Source organism: Hyperolius riggenbachi, chromosome 1, assembly GCF_040937935.1.
Source record: "Hyperolius riggenbachi isolate aHypRig1 chromosome 1, aHypRig1.pri, whole genome shotgun sequence".
NCBI lineage: Eukaryota > Metazoa > Chordata > Amphibia > Anura > Hyperoliidae > Hyperolius > Hyperolius riggenbachi.
The window spans coordinates 335,178,790-335,186,146 of record NC_090646.1 but is presented as its reverse complement, the minus strand read 5'-3'; the positions used below and the strand labels follow the sequence as shown (position 1 = coordinate 335,186,146).

Below are 7,357 nucleotides of genomic sequence, written 5' to 3'. Positions count from 1 at the left end.
TTCTTTTTTTGCTTTCACCATTGTGCTCTTGATACAAAGGCAATATAAGGATAAAAAAATGTTTTATTATCATTTCAGTTTACAAATTGTTTCACAAGTATCGACTGTAAAGTGGAAGCTAGTGTGGGTCCATATAAAAAATACAAAACTTCTCTAAGGACCTTAGAAGGGACAAACTGGATAAGAGATGAGGTAAGTTATCATACAGGTGGATTTGAGTCCATTTAAATATAGCTTACTGATAAGTTATTTTCCTTTTAGGTGAGTAAAGGAAATCTTAAGTGACCTAGAAAAGTTCAGTTTAACTTGCCTGAGGCTTCTTCCACCCCCTGTAGTCCTTCAGGTCCCTTGCTGTCCTCCCAGTCTGATTTGTTCTGCCGCTGTGCCCATCGTGGGCTACTGTGCATGTGTGGCCCCAGCTGTGTGACTGGTCCTTTACTTGTGCAGCTCTTATAATTAACTACAAGTTATATGAACGACGCAAGCGCAGAGCTCTTTTTGGTATAAGAGCGCAATCGAGGAGTAGCTCATGCTCAGTAGCACGTGACAAGGCTCAGTTTGCCAGGTTTCAGAGGGGCACAGCGGCAGAGCAGCTCAGACCAGGAGGACAGCGAGGAACTGAAGGGACTATAGGGGGCTGGATGAAGCCCAAGTAAGTTAAACTGAAGTTTAAATCACTTAAGATTTCCTTTACTGCCTTGAGTAATGTGAATTCAATTGTTTTCGTTTTGTTTTGTTTTTTTAAATCCTTGTACAAAATCATAAGTTGTATTTTTTGTCATATCTTCTACATCAGTTATGCCACGGGTACTGTCTTCAATGAAACTGTAATTGGTGCACCAGATGTCCACGGTTGTGAGCACAGAGCTGTTCCTGGAAGATTTAACGTTTTTTGAAAGTTAATTTCTTTTGAGACATCACCTTAAAGCAAAAATGTTCCTTCCTCCCCCCCCCCCCCTCTGAAATCTATGGCTAGTAACACCTTCTCCTCCTGCCCAGACTGAGCTCCCATAAGCCCTTGCAACATTGCTGTAAAGCCTCATCTACATGCGTAGATGAGGCAGCGATGGGCTCGATTGATAAGATGATGCGGCTCGATTGATAAGATCCGACAGGTCGGATCTTGCCACTGCCGATTCCCTGCTCGTTCCCCACGAGGGGACAATGGCAGGGAATCGAGCGGAAGATAAGCGGCACCGGTCGGGTACGAGGGCGGATCGAATCCGACGTGCGGCGGGTACGCGCGGGGATGCGGAAGAGGCGATCTGGCGGCTAATCAAGCCGCCGGATCGCCTCCACATCTCCCCGTGCAGACGGGGCTCTAGAGTGCCAAGGCACAAAAGGAGCTGTGGGTGAGGCTTGTTTAGTTTATAGGGAATTTGAGTATTAACCTCCTTAGCGGTTGTCGGGCATACCGCTTCCTGGCCCCAGGAGTCCCCCACGCAGAATAAATTAGATCCCATGACTGAAAACCCTTTAGTTAACACTAGGCTAGTTAGTACAAGTGCCAGGAACCCCCTGAGCCCCCCTCTTAAAATACATTATCTCCCCCCCCCCCCCCCCCGGATCCAGCGATCGTGCAGCCTCCCTGCACAGCTTCGGTCTCTCTATGGGGAGGATCGGGGTTGCGAATGATATCATGACGTCATGTGCGATCTTCCCCATATTGAAGACCGGAGCTGTACGGGGAGGCTGCGCCGATCGCTGGCTCCAGGCTGGGTAATGTATAAACGGGGGATGGGGGGTTTTGGGCATTTGTACTAGCTAGCCTAGTGCTAGCTATAGGGTTTTCAGGCATGGGATCTCTGGGGGAGACTAGGGGGCACAAACTGGCAAAACCTCCTGAGCGGCGTAACGCTCAGGAGGTTAAAACAAACCCAAAAAAAGTCTTTGGCTTGAGGAAGGCCCTATAAACTATATGAAAGGAACACAATTATGCAATGAGTAAAAGTTCATCTCGGATCCACTTTAATGGGAGCTGAAGTATGACAAGGAATGGAAAGAAACCCCTCACCACATCTGTCCAAAACCCGTGCCAAAGTACTTTTAGCACATTGTTTGGGACTTCCACTTGTAGAACCAAGATATCAGATCAATATATTATTACTAATCTTCAGTAGGTCTTCTACCATCCAAATTACAACTCACATTTTTTGAGTTGTGCAGTGTGATCAAACATTCCTTATCTTGGGAGTGTGATTACTTATCTGTACAGTGTTTTCACTGGTCACCCCAAGGGCCGGTTCACACGGACGACAGGCGGCGTTGAGGCAGCTGGGAAGCCGCGTCGTCCTGTGACGTCTCGTTCGGGGTCGGCGGTACGGTGATCGCCTGCGTCCCGTCGCGATCAGCGTTTCTCGTCCCCGCAAGGGGACATAAAGCCGCGGCGGCTAGCCGGCCCTGGACGCCGCATGCTGCTTCTAGGGCCGGCAGAAGCGGTGCGTTAAATTGTGATCAGAACGCTGCGTTTGCGTAATCGCCGGTAACCGCATGATGCTAAACGCTCCCATTCACTTGAATGGGAGCGTTTAGCCGACGAGTCCCGAACGCTTGGCGGTAAACGCTGCCAAGCGTCCGTGTGAACCGGCCCGAAGGACCCAATGGTAGTGATATACAGCAAATGAGTGACTCCTAGGTGGAAACACTACTTTGAAAGGGTAACGGAAGGCAGTCTATGACCCTGATTCACTAACCTACACAGTAAGATTGCTGTTACTAGCTCTGACAGTGTAGCGCACATTGCCTAACTAGCGTGACCCACATTAACTAAGTAATACGAGCGTTGCTAAGATAACTCTTGCTCTACACTTGGGGTGCTTGGGTAAAGTGGGTCACGCTAATTAGGCAACGCGGCCTACTCTGCCAGCAGTAGTAACGGTAAAACCTCACTGTAGGTTAGTTAATCAGGGCCTACATTACTCTGATTAAGACTTAAAAATAAGCCACAGATCTTACCTAACCCCCTCTAAACTCCACAGTACCCCCCCCCCCCGAATCTCTTTATCAGTGTTTTTGAGGCTATGCTCACTGAGGTACACATGCTCATATGTCATGTCAGTGTCATTTAATTTTCCAAGTTTGTTCCTAGGTTTGTTGTTTGATTCCTTACATCCTGAAAAATTTTATATATATATATATATATATATATATATATATATATATATATATATATATATATATATATATACAGGCACCTATACACTTAAGATTTCCTTTAATGCCTTGAGTAATGTGAATTAAATTGGTTTGTGTTTTTTTTTTTTCATATACTCCTTGTACAAAATCATAAGAGTTGTATTTTGTCATATCTTCTACCTCAGTTATGCCACGGGTACTTTCTTCAATTTAACTGTAATTGGTGCTCCAGATGTCCACGGTTGCGAGCACAGCGCTATATATATATATATATATATATATATATATATATATATATATATATATATATATATATATATATATATATATATATATATATATATATATATATATATATATATATATATATATATATATATATATATATATATATGATCTTCTCAAAAAATTAGCATATTGTGATAAAGTTCATTATTTTCTGTAATGTATTGATAAACATTAGCCTTTTATTGTTTTAATATTGATGATTTTGGCATACAGCTCATGAAAACCCAAAATTCCTATCTCAAAAAATTAGCATATTTCATCCGACCAATAAAAGAAAAGTGTTTTTAAAACAAAAAAAGTCAACCTTCAAATAATGATGTTCAGTTATGCACTCAATACTTGGTCGGGAATCCTTTTGCAGAAATGACTGCTTCAATGCGGCGTGGCATGGAGGCAATCAGCCTGTGGCACTGCTCAGGTGTTATGGAGGCCCAGGATGCTTCAATAGAGGCCTTAAGCTCATCCAGAGTGTTGGGTCTTGCCTCTCTCAACTTTCTCTTCACAATATCCCACAGATTCTCTATGGGGTTCAGGTCAGGAGAGTTGGCAGGCCAATTAAACACAGTAATACCATGGTCAGTAAACCATTTACCAGTGGTTTTGGCTCTGTGAGCAGGTGCCAGGTCGTGCTGAAAAATGAAATCTTCATCTCCTTAAAGCTTTTCAGCAGATGGAAGCATGAACCCATTTTTGATCCATAAACAGCGGCAGAAGCGCCTGACCTGGGCTACAGAGAAGCAGCACTGGACTGTTGCTCAGTGGTCCAAAGTACTTTTTTCAGATGAAAGCAACTTTTGCATGTCATTCGGAAATCAAGGTGCCAGAGTCTGGAGGAAGACTGGGGAGAGGGAAATGCCAAAATGCCTGAAGTCCAGTGTCAAGTACCCACAGTCAGTGATGGTCTGGGGTGCCATGTCAGCTACTGGTGTTGGTCCACTGTGTTTTATCAAGGGCAGGGTCAATGCAGCTAGCTATCAGGAGATTCTGGAGCACTTCATGCTTCCATCTGCTGAAAAACTTTATGGAGATGAAGATTTCATTTTTCAGCACGACCTGGCACCTGCTCACAGTGCCAAAACCACTGGTAAATGGTTTACTGACCATGGGATTACTGTGCTCAATTGGCCTGCCAACTCTCCTGACCTGAACCCCATAGAGAATCTGTGGGATATTGTGAAGAGAAAGTTGAGAGACGCAAGACCCAATACTCTGGATGAGCTTAAGGCCGCTATCGAAGCATCCTGGGCCTCCATAACACCTGAGCAGTGCCTCAGGCTGATTGCCTCCATGCCAAGCCGCATTGAAGCAGTCATTTATGCAAAAGGATTCCCGACCAAGTATTGAGTGCATAACTGAGCATAATTATTTGAAGGTTGACTTTTTTTGTTTTAAAAACACTTGTCTTTTATTGGTCAGATGAAATATGCTAATTTTTTGAGATAGGAATTTGGGGTTTTCATGAGCTGTTTGCCAAAATCACCAATATTAAAACAATAAAAGGCTTGAACTACTTCAGTTGTGTGTATTTGAATCTAAAATATATGAAAGTCTAATGTTTATCAGTACATTACAAAAATAATGAACTTTATCACAATATGCTAATTTTTTGAGAAGATCCTGTGTGTGTGTATATGTGGATAGATAGATAGATAGATAGATAGATAGATAGATAGATAGATAGATAGATAGATAGATAGATAGATAGATAGATAGATAGATAGAGTCTCTATCTACACTAAATCCTTCTACACTACACTTCACTTACCCCTGCTGCCCCCACCAACTACACTTCACTAACTAACCCCTGCAGCCAAACTACACTACACTACACTACACTACACTTCACTAACTAAATCCTGCACCCAACACAAACTACACTACACTGCAGCATCTCATTGATCCTGCCGCCGCGATCCTCTCCTCCTCCGCCTGACTGTCGCCATCAGAGGGTCCCAGCCATGGTCATCCGAGGGTCCCAGAATCCCGGCCTATTTAGTATCCCAGCCGCCAGATCGTCTTCCCTGCAGACTGCAGCCATGCGGTAATCACACGCTGCTGCCCCGCTGACATCCTCCATAGTAACGGCGTCCTCTTCCTAGTTACAGTGCCCCCTTCTGTGTGACGAGTGGCGCACGTGCGCCTGACGTCATGCGTGACCCCGGCGCACATGCGCCGCTCGTCACACAGAAGGGGGCACTGTAACTAGGAAGAGGACGCCGTTACTATGGAGGATGTCAGTGGGGCAGCAGCGCGTAATTACCGCAAGGCTGTAGTCTGCAGTGAAGACGATCTGGCGGCTGGGACACTGAAGAGCCGGGATTCTGGATGGGATGGCTGGGACCCTCAGGTAACCACAGCTGGGACCCTCGGATGACCCTTGGATGGCGGCAGTCAGGCGGAGGAGGACAGGATCGCGGTGACAGGCTCCGGTAAGTATATTTTGGGGCCCTAATACCGTACTTTTAGAATATAAGTTGCACCCACTTTTTCCTCCTAGTTTTGGGGAAGAAAAAGTACGTCTTATATTCCGAAAAATACGGTGTATATATATCACAAGGCCTCTGAAATTAAGCACCTGGCCCATCACCTAAACCATTGTTTCTCAAGATTATTACAACCCGTACCCCTTTTATGATGTCTGATGAGTTCCCCCTGTTGTGAATGTCAACTCGAGTACCCCTTGACACTTCTATATTTGTTAGGCGTACTGTATAGTTGTATATAAATGCTTTCCTATGTTCCCTATGTTTTAATTAACTAAAATACTTTTCAGGTTTGAGTATGAGTTATCATTTTTATTTTCTTTGAAACCCTAAACTGATTGTAATAGACTGTCTAAAACAAGTTCAAGTACCCCCTTAACTCCTCATTTGCATACCATGTGTTGAGAACCAAATGCCCGAAAACCCCTCATCCCCCGTTTATACATTACCCAGCCTGGATCCAGCGATCTCAAACACATGGTTCTTTTTGGATCCAGTATACCTGTACCGTTTAGCCTACAATTTTAAGCACTTCACCATTAAGGGGTTTTTGATCTTATGGACCAGAGTAATTTTCTCATTTCTGCGCTACTTCCAAAAAACTATGCAACCAAATAGCTCTTTTGAACTACTTGCATCCCGAGTAGTTCCAAGCACAAGCTTATTCATTCTGCGCACATGCGGCCTAGACTTGCAAATGCATTGACAGGACTAGTGCGAAGCACGGGATGGACGGTAATGAAGGGTAAGTAACTATGACATATCAAACTTATTTTGGGGGTGTGGCCTGAGGAGCATGGTGTGATAACACATTTTTAAAGAGCTACCGTCGCATTGATCAGTGATGTGATCCTTAGCAGCAGTATACCTTTGTAACTGGCTTGCTACACTGGCAGCATTAAATTGTTCTGGATCCATAGAGGTGCTGCTGGTAAACATGACCTGCCGGGGCTCAGAGGCTGCTGCAAAGCTGAAAACGTTTTGGAGTGTTCAAGATGGTTTCACTTCATCAGGCGACAAGGCCTCAGCGACATCACTAAAGCAAATATTTGAAGATGTCTCATCCTGTCAGTCCAGCTTCAGTCACTGCACAGCTGGAGAAGGTAAAATCAGATGTCCTGCTGCTGCGACAGGACTGACAAAATCTATGGTCCTGGGTATCAGATATAGAGGGCAGGATCAAGACTGTGAAGGACAGCATCCGCCCTGCCAGTCTCACCTAGTTGCATGCTCTTGCGGGGGTCTCCTGGCCGCATCTCCTGTTGTTGGGCCCACGGCTTCCTCCAGTTCCCTGAGTTCTGTGTTGGTGGTGAGGCAAGACGATGCGGTACGCGCGTGGTGGGGAAGGGATCTGATCTATTTGGCAGAGCAACCTTCTCTTCAGCATTTATTGAACGAGCGCACAGTACATCTCCAAAGCGAACACATGCATTACAGAGCAGGGGATTTGG

General features: G+C 44.9%; 1 long non-coding RNA gene across 1 annotated transcript; it reads left to right on the top strand.

Moving 5' to 3' along the window:
- The first annotated feature begins 4,924 nt into the window (after positions 1–4,924).
- Positions 4,925–6,202, top strand: LOC137549526 (uncharacterized). The gene is made up of 2 exons (XR_011026826.1): positions 4,925–5,332; positions 5,819–6,202. It is a non-coding gene; the product is annotated as an uncharacterized lncRNA (long non-coding RNA).
- Positions 6,203–7,357: the final 1,155 nt, after the last annotated feature.